The 13,535-nt window shown below is 40.4% G+C and overlaps 1 protein-coding gene across 8 annotated transcripts in view; it reads right to left on the bottom strand.

Annotated features, from left to right (window-relative positions):
• The window catches only part of SLC25A26 (solute carrier family 25 member 26), a 119,100-nt gene that overhangs the window by 12,277 nt on the left and 93,288 nt on the right, over window positions 1–13,535 (bottom strand). The window lies entirely within an intron of this gene.

Here is a 13,535-nt window from a genome sequence, read left to right as displayed (position 1 = left end):
TACCAAATTCCACAGTTCTGTTTTCAATCTTTATCCATGCTGTACACGTTTGAAGGACGCTGATTCTATTACTAAACAATGTTAAGTTCCTCAAAATGTTTTCACACTGCTCTGTGTAATATGTGTAACATAAAACTCATGCTGAGTTTCAAACTAGACAAGATGATGGCAGGGGTGTGGTGCCTTGCTTGCTGAGAGTTTACGATACACTAGAAAATGAGATAGTCATTTCAAATGGTAAAGAGCTCTGAGTCAGGCCTCTGAACACATATCAAAACCCAAGATGTCCCTGGTGATCCAGTGGTTAACAATCTGCTTTGCACTGCAGGGGACGTGGGTTTGATCCCTAGTCAGGGAACTAAGATCCTACCTGCCCCCCAGAGTATCTAATCCCGCATGCCACGACTGGACAGTCCATGGGAAAGATCTCCACATGACAAAACAAAGACCCAATACAGCTAAATAAATATTAAAAAAAAAAAAAAAAAACAAATGTACAAAAAAAACCCAAAACACCCACAGTCCTCATAACAGCACTGAGAGTCAGGTCCTGTTGCTAGTCTCGTTTCATCCAGGCTTTCTAACACCAGAGCCTACACTATTTGTTTTTAGCTTTCTTGAGGTATAAGGGATACCCAGTAAACTACATGTATTTAAAGTAGGTGATACTGTAACTTCTGATACACATATATATGAAACCATCGCCATGATTAGATAATGAACATATCCATCACCCCAAAAAGCTTTGTTGTCCCTTTGACATCCCCCTTTCCTGCCCTTCCTGACCAAACCTTAAACAATCTGATCGATCCCTGTAGATTAGTTTGCCTTTCCTGGAATTTTATATAAATGTAATTATACATTAACTTTTTAACACAAATTCTTTCTTTCAGATTTTTTGTATGATTTGCTCACGATAATGTGGATATCAATCATTTGTTCCTTTTTATTGGTTAAATAATAGTCCATTGTATAGATGTATCATTATTTGTCCATGTATCTGCCTGTTCATGGACCTTTACGATTTTTCCAATTTGGGGCTACTACTAATAAAACTGTTATGAACATTTGTATTTATGACTTCATATGTACACATGCCTTCATTTCTCTTGGAAAAATATCCAGGAGTGAAATAACTGAACTACATGGCAGACGTATGTAGGTATACTTTTTAAGAAACTATCTAATTGTTTCAGAAACTGTTGTACCATTTTACATTTAGACCAGTTTCTTTACATCTTTTCCAATATCTGGTACTGTCGGTATTTTTAATATTTTACCATTTTAATTCATGTGCAGTAGTATTTCATTGTGGTTTCAATATGTATTTCCCTAATAATGCTGAATTCCTTTTCATGTACTTTTTTTTTTTTTTTTTACTATCCATAAAATATCTTCTTTCTGAAGTGTCTGTTCAAATGTTTTACACATTTTTATTGGGTTGTCTGTTTTGTAATTATTGAGTTTTGACAGTTCTTTCTTAATTACTGCCTTTTATTTTTCTTGCCTTACTGAACTGCTTGGGGCCTCTAGCATAATGGCAAGTACTGCAATAAGGACAAAGAATATTAGAAATAAGACCTCTTGAATATATTCATTACAATGGTTAGAATGGTATATATAATATCCTGTCAATGGTGATGTGACATTTTCATAGGTGATCAAATATACCACAACTAACAAATGGGACCTATTTAAACTTAAAACCTTTTGCATAGCAAAGGAAACCCTCAACAAGATGAAAAGACAACCCTCCCAATGGGAAAAAATACTTGCAAATGAAGGAACAGACAAAGGATTAATCTCCAAAATACAGAAGCAGTTCATTCAGCTCTATATCAAAAATAATAATAATAGTAATAATAACCAATAAAAAAATGGGCACAAAGCCTAAACAGAAATTTTTCCAAAGAAGACATATGGATGGCCAATGGACATGAAAAGATGCTCACCACTGCTCATTATTAGAAAAATGCAAACCAAACTACCATGAGATACCGTCAAAAAATCTACAAACCTGGACTTCCATGGTGATACAGTGGCTAGGAACTCCCCTCCCAATGCAGAGTACATGGTTTTGGATCCCACATGCCTTGGAGCAACTAAGCCCATGTGCCACAGCTACTCAGCCAGAGTTCTGCAACTAATGGAGCCTGTGCACCCAGAAGCTATGATCCACAGCAAGAGAGGCCACCACAGCGAGAAGCCCCTGTACCGTGAAGAGTAGCCCCTGCTCACTGCAATTAGAGAAAGACCACTCGCAGCAACAAAGACTCACAGCAACTGAAAATAAAATTAAACAAATAAACTACTTCAAAATTAAAAATCTACAAATCTCTAAGTGCTACAGAGGATACGGTGAAAAGGGAACCCTCTTGCAGTATCGGTGGGAATGTAAATTCACACAGCCACTATGGAGAACAGTATGGAGGTTCCTTAAAAAGTTAAAACCAGAACTGCCGGCAATCCCACTATTTGGGTACCATCCACAACCCAATGTTCACTGTAGCGCTATTCACAATACCTAAAGACCTGGAAGCAACCTAAACGTCCATCCACAGATAAAGATGTGGTACGTATATAGAACAGAACATTGCTGTTTAGTTGCTAAGTTGTGTCTGACTCTCCAACTCCAGAAGGAACAAAGATGCTGAGCCAAAGGGGAAACAATGCCCGGCTGAGGACGTGTCTGGTGGTGAAAGGCAAGTCTGATGCTGGCAAGAACAGTACTGTATAGGAACCTGCAGAGTTACCTCCACGAAACAAGGCAAATGGAAGTGGTCAAAAAGGAGATGGCAAGAGTGAACCATCAGCATTTCAGCAATCACTGAACTAAAATGGACAGGAATGAGTGAATTTAATTCACATGACCGTTATATCTATGATCGTAGGCAAGAATCTCTTAGAAGAAATGGACTAGTCCTTGTAGTCACCAACAGAGTCCAAAATGCAGTACTTGGGTGCAAACTCAAAAATTACAGAATGATCTCTGTTCATTTCCAAGGCAAATCATTCAATATCACATAATTCAAGTCTAGGCCCCAAACACTAATGACAAAGAAGCTGAAGTTGAATGGTTTTATGACCTGTAAGACCTTCTAGAACTAACACCAAAAAAAGATGTCCTTTTCATCATAGGGGATTGGAATGCAAAAGTAGGAAATCAAGAGATACCTGGAGTAACGGGCAAGTTTGGCCTTGGAGTACAAAATGAAGCAGGGGAAAAGCTAACTGAGTTTTGCCAAGAGAATGCACTGGTCACAACAAACACCCTCTTCCAACAACACAAGAGACAACTCTACACATGGATGTGACCAGATGGTCAATACTGAAATCTGACTGATTATATTCTTTGCAGCCATACAGATGGGAGATTGTACAGATGGAGAAGCTCTATATAGTCAGCAAAAATAAGACCGGGAGCTGACTGTGGCTCAGGTCATGAACTCCTTATTGCAAAATTCAGATTAAATTGAAGAATGTAGGGAAAACCACTAGGCTCTTCAGGTATGACCTAAATCAAATCCATTATGATTATACAGTGGAAGTGACAAATACATTCAAGGGATTAGATCTGATAGAGTACCCAAAGAACTACAGACGAACGTTCCTAACACTGCACAGGACGTGGTGATCAAAACCATCCCCAAGAAAAAGAGATGCAAAAAGGCAAAGTGGTTGTCTGAGGAGGCCTTACAAATAGCTGAGAAAAGAAGAGAATTGAAAGGCAAAGGAGAAAAAGGAAAGATATATCCATCTGAATGCAGAGTTCCAGAGACTAGCAAGCAGAGATAAGAAAGCCTTTTTAAGTGAACAATGCAAAGAAAAAGAGGAAAACAACAGAATACGAAAGACTATAGATCTCTTCAAGAATATTAAGAGATACCAAGGGAAGACATCATGCAAAGACGGGCACAATAAAGAACAGAAACAGTATGGGCCTAACAGAAGCAGAAGATATTAAGAAGAGGTGGCAAGACTACACAGAAGAACTAGACAAAAAAGATCTTCATGACCCAGAAAACCATGATGATGTGATCACTCACCTAGAGCCAGACATCCTGAAGTGCGAAGTCAAGTGGGCCTTAGGAAGCATCACTATGAACAAAGCTAGTGGAGGTGATGGAATTCCAGTTTGAGCTATTTCAAATCCTACAAGATGATGCTGCAGAAGTGCTGCATGCAATATGCCAGCAAATTTGGAAAACTCAGCAGTGGCCATAGGACTGGAAAAGGTCAGTTTTCATTCCAATTCCAGAGAAGTACAATGCCAAAGAATGTTCAAACTACCACACAATTGCACTCATTTCACATGCTAGCAAAGTAATGCTCAAAATCCTTCAAGCTAGGCTTCAACAGTATGTGAATGAAGAACTTCCAGATGTACAAACTGGATTTAGAAAAGGTAGAGGATCCACAGATCAAACTGCCAACATCTGTTGGTCACAGAAAAAGACAGAGAATTCCAGAACATCTACGTTGGACTATGCTAAAGCCTTTGACTGCAGAGATCACAATAAACTGAAAATTCTTCAAGAGATGGGAATACCAGACCACCTGACCTGCCACCCAAGAAATCTGTATGCAGGTCAAAAAGTAACAGAACTGAACATGGAACAACAGACTGCTTTCAAATTGGGGAAGGAGTACATCAGGCTGTATATGTCACCCTGCTGATTGAACTTATCTGCAGAGTGCATCATGCAAAACGCCAGGATGGATGAAGCACAAGCTGGAATCAAGATTCCTGGGAGAAATATCAATAACCTCAGAGAGGAAAATGAAATCACCCTAATGGCAGAAAAGGAAGAGGAACTAAAGAGCCTCTTGATGAGGGTGGAAGAGGAGAGTGAAAAATCTGGCTTAAAACTCAACATTCAAAAAACAAAGATCATGGCATCTGATCCCATCACTTCATGGCAAATAGATGGGGAAACAATGGAAACAGAGACTTCATTTTCTTGGGCTCCAAAATCACTGTGGACGATGACTGCAGCCATGAAGTTAAAAGACGCTTGCTCCTTGGAAGAAGAGCTATGACAATCCTAGACAGCATATTAAAAAGCAGAGACATTACTTTGCTGACAAAGGTCCATAGCGTCAAAACTATGCTTTTTCCAGTAGTCATGTACGGATGTGAAAACTGGACAATAAAAATGCCAAAAGAATGGAATGCCCAAGTGGCCAAAGAATGGAAGCCTTCGAACTGTAGTCTGAAGAAGACCCCTGCACAGCAAGGAGATCAAACCAGTCAATTCTTAAGGAAATCAAACCTGAATATTCATTGGAAGGACTGATGCTGAAGCTGAAGCCTAATATTTTTGGCCACCTGATGAAAAGAGCCGACTCACTGGAAAAGACCCTGAGGCTGGTAAAGAATGAAGGCAGGAGGAGAAGGGGACGACAGAGCATGAGATGACTGGATGACATCAACTCAATGGACATGAGTTTGAGCATGCTCCAGGAGTTGGTGAAGGACAGGGAAGCCTGGCGTGCTGCAGTCCATGGGGTCGCTAAGAGCCAGACACGACTGAGCGACTGAAGAACAGCAATATAAAAAGGAGTGAAACTGGGTCATTTGTAGTGATATGAATGGACCCGGCATCTTTCATACAGAGTGAAGTAAGAGAAAAACAAGTATCACATATTATTGAATATACAGGAAATTTAGAACAATGGTACAGGTGAACGTATCTGCAAGGCAGGAATACAGATGCAGATACCATGGATGGACACGCAGACACGGGTCAGGGAGAGAGCAGGGCTGGGACGAACTGAAAGAGCAGCATGGACATACACTCTACCACGTGTGAGCCAGACAGCTAGTGGGAATCTGTCTGTCTTTTCCAGTGAGTCGGCTCTTTTCATCAGTGGCACAGGGAACTCAACTTGGTGCGTGTGATGACCGAGGGGCAGCGTGGTGGCCCGACAGCTAATTCACCTCACTGTACGTCAGAAAGGAACGCAGCCCTGTACAGCCGTTATCCTCTAAATACATACACATACACGCACAACCAAAAGAACAGCTAACTTACTACTACTTTCCTACTCTCAATAATTCTCCACTGAAAATATACTTGGAAGGCTGAGAAAGCTGCTACAGAAATGGAAAAGCCACCATGTAAACAAACCAAGGCATGTATGTCTCTGTCAGCTTTAACAACGCTTCTTCAGTCAGACATCAAATGTACAATAATGTGTGGTGTCCAGCTCCAACATTTCCTTCCACCTAACCAATGAGATTGTTTACTTGGAAAGTATCTTTATTGAAATCACTGGACTGAGTAAAGCTAATCAAATAGATTTTTGTAACCTTACTTGTGGAAGTAGATTAACTAAAAAAAGAAAGTTTAATCAAAAACAGCTTTCTAAAGATAGTCTTGCCATTAAGCAGAATTTCTGGTATTTTTCTGTAAATGTTCTCATGTTTCCAAGTATATCTGTCTGCTTTTGTAAAAAAACGTTATTTTCTCCAGAGCTCTTACAAGTACTGGAGACAGCATAAGAACCAAATCAGGAGAACAGCAACTTTTTATCTGTTTATCTTTTTTCAATTTCTGGCCACACTCCAAGGCACACAGAACCTTAGTTTGTCAGCCAGGGATCAAAACCAATGCCCCCTGTTTGGAAAGCAGGACCTCAATTACTGGATAGCCAGGGAAGTCACAACTTTTTACTTTAAAGGTGGCAAAATGTTTATTTTATCAGGCTAATGCCAAATTGAACACTATTCTTTACTTTGCTGAGTTTTCAGGAAATGGATACAAAACATAAAATATCAATGGTCATTTTGGAAATGACTGAAAGTCATCTTCAGTTTCTGCTGGAACCTGCAAGGATTCCACAGAGTCAAAGTTTACTCCAAACAGATGTAAAATACTACAAATAATGCTGAGTTTGTAAGTAGTGAGCATGTGCTCAGGTGCAGTCGTGTCCGACTCTGCGACCCCGTGGACTGCAGCCACACGGCTCCTCTGTCCATCAGATTTCCCAGGCAAGCACACTGGTGTTGGGTGCCATTGCCTCCTCCAGCAGATCTTCCTGACCCAGGGATCGAACCTGTGTCTCCTGCATCTCCTGCATTGGCAGGTGGGTTATTTACCACTGAGCCACCTGGGGAGGCCTTATAACTAGTAATAAAGAACAAATAATAAGACGTGTATTACGTGTCATACAGGAGAAGAAAAATCAGAGACACTATATAATTCATAAATTGAGCATTTACTCAATACCTACTAGGTTTCAGGCAGTGCAAAGTCAGGGGGAAAAGAAATAGCAGTCCCCAGGTCTAATATTTGATAGGGGTACAATGAGGACAGAAGAGGTTATAAGAGGAAGAAGGCTTCACAGAAGTGCCTGCTATAATCTAGGGAAGAAAAAAAAATTGGTTGCCAAGGGGGAAAAAAAAAAAACACTGGGTCAAAATAGACCCAAAAGGCTGAATACACAATTTAAAAATAGAATCTCCAAAGATAAGCATAACTTTCCACTATCACCTGGCCAGAATAACTTAGCCTAGAAACATAAAAAGAAATAATTTTTTATTAGAAAAAGATACTAATAAATAAACAAACAAACAAAAATCTCTAGAACCAAAAGATTAAGATTCAAGTGAAAAACTTCCATGGCAAACACAGAGCACTGTAACAGGAACCCCAGTAACTACACTCACACGGAACTCACTACGCTCCAGGCACCAAACACTTTACATACATTAACTCATATAATCCTAACCACAATCTTCCAAAGTATTTGCCACTTAATCATTTCACAAACAAGGACGTTGAGGCTCAGAGAAGTTAAGCACCTTGCCAAAGTTTAAATAGTGACAGTTTATAAATGCTCCAACTTGTATCTATAGGTTAGAGGTGTCTTGAAAGCAAACAAAGGTATCTATAAGACATTTCACAGTTCTATATACAGATGATAACTTTTACTAGAATGATAGCAGAATAACCAAGTGAATGAACAAACTACGTCAATGTCCAAAATAATGTGCTTTAAAGAATACCAATTTTCTCATGCAGCTCAACATCAAAAAAACAGACAAGCTGATCAGACAATGGGGAGAAGATCTAAACAGACTTTTCTGCAAGAGGACGTAAAAATGGCCAAGAGGCACATGAAAAGATGCTCAACATCACTAATTATTAGAGAAATGCAAATCAAAACTACGAGGTACCTCTCACCAATCAGAATAGAGATCATCAAAAATATCTACAAACCCCTAAATGCTAGAGAGGGTGTGAAGAAAAGGGAACACTCTTACACTGTTGATAGGGATGCAAATTGATACAGACACTGTGGAGAACAGTAAAACAGCTCCTTAAAAATCTAAACACAGAACTACCATGTGACCCAGCAATTCCACCCCTGGGCAGATATCCAGAGAAAATCGTAGTTCTGAAAGATACACGCACGCCAGTGTTCAGTGCAGCACTATTCCCAACAGCCAGGCCATGCAAACGACCTAGATGTCATTCACCAGAGGAATGGGTAAAGATGGATAAAGATAAACACATGCAATGGAACATATTCAGCTATAAAAAGGAACAAAACTGTATCATTTGCAGAGATATGAATGGACCTAGAGTCTGTCATACAGAGTGAAGTTGGGAAGAGAAAAACAAATATCATATATTAATGTTTCTATGTGGAATCTAGAAAAATGGTACTGATGCACCTATTTGCAAAGCAGAGTAGACACAGACGTGTGGACATCACGGGGGTGCGGGGGCGGGATGGCCTGGGAGAGCAGGACGGACTGTGTACACAAGGACGCATGAAGCAGATCCGTGAGGCCTGCCGTGTGGCACGGGGGCAGGGGGAGAAGGTACAACCTGTTTGTAGGACACACACTGAGTTAAACTTAGAAATGCATTCCAGAATTCATTTTGTTGTTGTTTAGTTACTAGTCAGACTCTTCTGCAACCCCATGGACTGTAGCCCACCAGGCTCCTCTGTCTATGGGATTTCCCAGGCAAGAATACTGGAGTGGGCTACTGTTCCCTTCTCCAGGGGATCTTCCCAGCCCAGGGATCAAACCCACATCTTCTACATTCGTAGGCAGATTCTCTACCACCAAGTCACCAGGGAAGCCCCCAACATACATTCAGTTCAGTTCCGTCGCTCAGTCGTGTCCGACTCTTTGCGAACCCATGACTCGCAGCACGCCAGGCCTCCCTGTCCATCACCAACTCCCGGAGTTTACTCAAACTCATGTCCATCGACTCAGTGATGCCATCCAGCCATCTCATCCTCTGTCGTCCCCTTCTCCTCCTGCCCCCAATCCCTCCCAGGGTCTTTTCCAATGAGTCAACTCTTTGCATGAGGTGGCCAAAGTATTGGAGTTTCAGCTTCAGCATCAGTCCTTCCAGTGAACACCCAGGACTGAGCTCCTTTAGGATGGACTGGTTGGATCTCCTTGCAGTCCAAGGGACTCTCAAGAGTCTTCTCCAACACCACAGTTCAAAAGCATCAATTCTTCGGCGTTCAGCCTTCCTCACAGTCCAACTCTCACATCCATACATGACCACTGGAAAAACCATAGCCTTGACTAGACGGACCTTTGTTGGCAAAGTAATGTCTCTGCTTTTTAATATGCTAAGTTGGTCATAACTTTCCTTCCAAGGAGCAAGCGTCTTTTAATTTCATGGCTGCGATCACCATCTGCAATGATTTTGGAGCCCAAAAAAATAAAGTCTGACACTGTTTCCACTGTTTCCCCATCTACACATTATGTACAGACAAACACTGCTTGATTCCACTTACATGAGGTACCTAGAATATAGTCAAACTCATAGCCATGAAGTAGACTCATAAATGCTGGGGGTAGGGGTGTGGGGGTGGGGGTGGGGAATGGGAGTTAGTAATTAATGGGACAGCTTCAGGTTAGGAAGATAAAAAATCCAGGAGATGGATGGTGAGAGTTGTACAACAATGTTAATGTACTTAAGTGCCACTGAACTGTACAGCTAAACAAGGTTAATATAGTACGTTTTCCATTATGTGAATTTTACCATAATAAAAAAAATTTTGAAAAAAAATTTTAAATATGTGTGATTTTTTTAAATAAAGAACTGCCTGAATATAAAACTTCAGAAAAAGAATACTGACACTAAGCTAAAGAGAAAAGTGCCGTTGCGGCTTCCCTGCTGACTCAGTGGTAAAGAACCCACCTGCCAATGCAGGAGACGCAGACTCAATCCCTGGTCCCGGGAGATCCCACATGCCGTGGAGCAACTAAGCCCATGCATCACAACTATTAGGCCTGTGCCCTACAGCCCCGGAGTCACAACAAGAGAAGTCACCACAATGAGCAGTCCATGCATCCCAACTTGAGAGTGGCCCCTACTTGCCGCAACTAGAGAAAAGCCTGTGCAGTAACAAAGACCCAGCACAGCCAAAAATGAGTAAATAAATCAATCGCTACCCAAAAAAAGGTAAGTGTTGTTTACAAATTATTCATCTGAGAGCAACTTTAAATTCATTAAGCTACAAGAATAATGAAAAGAATCTGGCTGGTAAAAAGTATTATTAAAGCATTTTGAAATTACTTATTTGTTATGGAGGAACTAGAGGGTCATAAGCAACAAATAATGGACTGGAAGGACAGGGAGGATTACTCACAGGAAGTGTAGCATTATTGTTTACGGACTTTGAATACTTTAAAGAGTAGTGGGAAATGGAATAAAAGTGTAGTGTCAGCCAACAGGACGAACGACTGTGAGTGACAGTATTACTGGCCACTTCCTGAGCACCTAGAAACTATGCAAAGATTTCACATTTCTCACTGAATTCTGAAAGGTGTGTATTATTATCCATAAACACAGGTGTGGGGTGGTGCAAACCAATGTCAAGTAACTTGCCTGAGGTCAGACAGAAAGTGGGGGAGCTAAACCTAGTTGTTATGGTTCCCTCAAAGCCATGTGTCTTGTAGACAGAACAGTAATATAAACAACATTTGTAAGCTCCCTTGATACACAGCTCACCTTCTAGAGACGCTACAATATGCAAGTTATTATAGTTTGATGTCAATAAAATTCAGTTAAATAATGTCGGTTTGTAATAGACAATTTTTTTTAAAACCTCAACACCAAAATTTTTAATTGCCATTAAGTAAGCATTTCCATTGCCGCTGAGGTCTAATGATGACTCCTGTAAAGGCGCAGAGAGGGGCCCAGATACGAAAACCACAGTGCTGGTGTCTCAAATGAGGTGACAAAGCTTGGGAACCTAAAAATAAACCTAAATAATACTTTTTGAAAATCAAGCAGCCATACTTTACTTGGTGTTTGCTTATTTATCAAAGTTGAAACTGTTTCCATTTTCTTTTCCAACAATGAATGAAACTTTCAGATGAATCCATGCTCATTTGTTTACATCTCATGTTAACAAAATATTTCAAGTAATGAGAATGGCAGTCAGAAATGTTCTTAATCTCACTTTTGCGGTTTGTCTTGAGTAAAGCTTCTAATTAACATAGGATGACTGGAAACTATTTCTAGTAGCTTATTTAGAAAATCTCATTTTGACCTAATTTTAGACTTACAGAAAATTTACAAAAATAGTAGAGGTTCTATGTACCCTTCACCCAGCCTACCCTAATGTTGACATCTTACATAACCCAAGTATACTTATAAAACTGGGAAATGAAAATAGGTACAATAGTAAGACACAGACCTTAACTGAATTTCACCATTCACAGTGCTTAATGGTGTGCAATTTTTATTTATTTTTTTTAGGTGTGCAATTTTTAAACAGCAAGCCTGTTTTTTCAATTAATGATATTTCTATTATCAGTAGTATTCAATATATCATGAGGAATTCTAAACAGTTAGTGGTGGCACTACAAACACAATCAAGTTGCTCTAATTTTCCAAGTCATTCTTCACTCATAGTTCGAGGCCCATCAGAGGAAGAACAGCATGAAGTAATTTCAAGGCTTCCCCACACACACACTCCCACCAGGGTTACAGCAATAAGCCCCAGCGTTCATTCACAGGACAGAGAGCAAACAGCAGGCTCCACACCAGGAAACAACTGGACATCCAAGCCTGGGCCGAGTGACTTCTGTTCAGATGCACATTATTAGAGACATGGAAAACAAAACTACAGTGAGGTTATCACCTCACAGAGGTCAGAATGGCCATCATCAAAATCTACAACAATAAATGCCGGAGACAATGTGGAGAAAAGAGATCCCTCTTGCAGTGTTCATGGCAATGTCAACTGATACAGCCACTGTGGAGAATAGGATGGAGATTCCTTTAGAAACAAGGAATAACACTACCATGTGATCCAGCAATCCGACTATGGGAATATGCCCTGAGAAAACCATAATTCAAAAAGGCACATGAACCCCAAAGTTCACTGCAGCACTATTTACAATAGCCAGGACATGAAGCAATCTAAATGTACACCAACAGATGAAGGGATAAAGAAGATGTAGGCCATATACCAGATGTAGTACATATTGCGAGTCAACTCCTAGGCAGGTTGATAAGGAATCCGGGGTCCCCGAGGAGGAGAAAGGGGTCTGGGGCTCTCAAGGAGGAGATAGGGGTCTGGAATTCTCAAGGAGGAGGAAAGGACGAATGTTTTTTTCTACAGTCCTTGTTAAAGACTATATAACAATAATGTATCCTGCTCGAGGACAGTTTCTCCTTCCTAAAAACCTTCTGACTAATCCTGTTATCTTAAAATGTATATTATAGAAGTGGGTCTAGTAAGATCTTTACAACCTTGAGACATTCTTTTGATTTATTATAATAACCAATTAAAAAAGTATATAGCTCCCTTGCTTAGACTAGCAAGGGGGGTGCTCTCCGTCACCCTTCTGATATCTGTGTCAGAAGCTTTCTCTGCCCCTTTTCATACTTTAATAAAACTCTGCTGCACAAAAGTTCTTCAGTGATCAAGTCTGGTCCCTGGTCCCGAAGCTAAATCTTCTTCGGAGATCAAGAATCTGACAACGTTCACTGTAAGCTAACAATTTAACAGAAACAGAAGCAGAAGATATCAAGAAGAGGTGGCAAGAATACACAGAAGAACTATACAAAAAAGATCTTCATGATCCAGATAACAAGGGTGAGATCACTCACCTAGAGCCAGACATCCTGGAGTCTGAAGTCAAGTGGGCCTTAGGAAGCATCATTACAAACAAAGCTAGTGGAGGTGATAGAATTCCAGTTGAGCTATTTCAAATTCCAAAAGATGATGCTGTTAAAGTGCTGCACTCAATATGTCAGCAAATTTGGGAAACTTAGCAGTGGCCACAGGACTGGAAAAGGTCAGTTTTCATTCCAATCCCAAAGAAGGGAAATGGCAAACAATGTTCAAACTACTGCACAATTGCACTCATTTCACACTCTAGCAAGGTCATGCTCAAAATCCTCCAAGCTAGGCTTCAACAGCATGTGAACCAAGAACTTCCAGATGTTCAAGCTGGACTTAGAAAAGGCAGAAGAACCACAGATCAAACTGCCAACATTCACTGGATCACGGAAAAAGCAAAAGAATTCCAGAGATATATC

Source organism: Cervus canadensis, chromosome 22 (assembly GCF_019320065.1).
Source record: "Cervus canadensis isolate Bull #8, Minnesota chromosome 22, ASM1932006v1, whole genome shotgun sequence".
Classification (NCBI taxonomy): Eukaryota; Metazoa; Chordata; class Mammalia; order Artiodactyla; family Cervidae; genus Cervus; species Cervus canadensis.
The sequence above is the reverse complement of the archived record's forward strand: the minus strand, read 5'-3'. Positions and strand labels throughout refer to the sequence as shown.